The 1,310-nt window shown below is 35.0% G+C and overlaps 1 non-coding gene across 1 annotated transcript; it reads left to right on the forward strand.

The window, feature by feature from the left end:
- Positions 1 to 606: 606 nt before the first annotated feature.
- On the forward strand, positions 607 to 712 carry LOC122054366. Its single transcript, XR_006132688.1, has one exon. It is a non-coding gene; the product is annotated as a small nucleolar RNA R71 (small nucleolar RNA).
- Positions 713 to 1,310: the final 598 nt, after the last annotated feature.

The raw sequence follows: 1,310 nt of genomic DNA on the forward strand, positions 1-1,310 counted from the left end.
CTTAGTGAAGGTTTTGGGAATGGTTGAGCTTGTGGCTGAGGTTCAAATTGCTTGTTTAGTGATGGTGTGATCAACCATTGAGGGAAAGGTACTTGTAGCCTTTGAGAACTTTGTAGAGTAATGGAACTGAGTTCTTGTGATCTTCTATTATTTATCTCCTCAATTCTGTACAAGTCCTTTTTCAGAAGTTGTTCATGATTTTTGCCACTTCTCAACTTAGTATCATTACAAATTTCACTAGATCTTGTCTGTGTAGGAGAGGAATCTTGCTTGAACTATTTTGTAACAATACTATCAATCTTTGCCTCCAATTATTTGAACCTCTCATTTTGTGACTGGAGATTTCCCAGAATATTGGAAGGTTGAACTGCATTTCATTTGATAGGTTCTCTTGTAATTATGGCTTGCACTTCTTAAATTTTTAAGGGAGATTCTATCCAACTTTTATCTGACCATTCTTAGAGATTCAATGTCACTTGATCAATTAATATATATGGTTCGCCCATACTTTTGTTCATAAAAGAACCTCCAGCTGATGAATCTAATAAATATTTGTCTGAGAAATAAATTCTCCTATAAAATATGTGCAAGGTTGGTCATTTTTCCAAACCATGATAAGGGCACTATCTTTGTAGACTCTTGAATCTATCCCATGCTTCAAATAATGATTCTCCATCTATCTGAATAAAGTTTGTGATAAAATTCCTCATATACACTGTTCTACTTAGAGGGAAAAAATGATTTAGAAATTGCTGCTCCAATTGTTTCCAACTTGTGATGCTTTGAGGACGGAGAGAATTAAACCAAGATTTTGTCCTATCTTTGATACTGAAAGGGAATGCCATCAATCGAACTGCATCCGCTGAGACACCCTCACAGTTTACCATTATTGGTTGCTTCTCGGAATACCGTCCTAGTTCCCTTGTACAAAAATTTGTACAAGCATAGAACTATCCTAGCTACCCATGTGTTCTACTAAAGTTAAATTTGGATGACAAATGATGCTTAACATTATTAATCCAAATTTTTCCTTTAGAAGTTAAACTTGAATTGGGAACGAAACTTAACATTCTTACTTCAAGTTCAATCGATGTGATCTTCCTAAGTTAAACCATATTACAGAAGTTGATCAAATATCTATTTCAAGGATCGACTTCCAGGTCAAACGTGGTGAGGCATTAGGCCTTCTTGGGTATGTGATCATCCACCACTGCCTAGACAAAGCCTTTCAAAGAAATCGGATATTTAAACTTCTCACAATAAACAAGGTTTAACAATAGAGATCTCAATAAAAAAACATTATCGAAACA

The sequence above is a fragment of the Zingiber officinale genome, chromosome 3A (assembly GCF_018446385.1).
Source record: "Zingiber officinale cultivar Zhangliang chromosome 3A, Zo_v1.1, whole genome shotgun sequence".
NCBI lineage: Eukaryota > Viridiplantae > Streptophyta > Magnoliopsida > Zingiberales > Zingiberaceae > Zingiber > Zingiber officinale.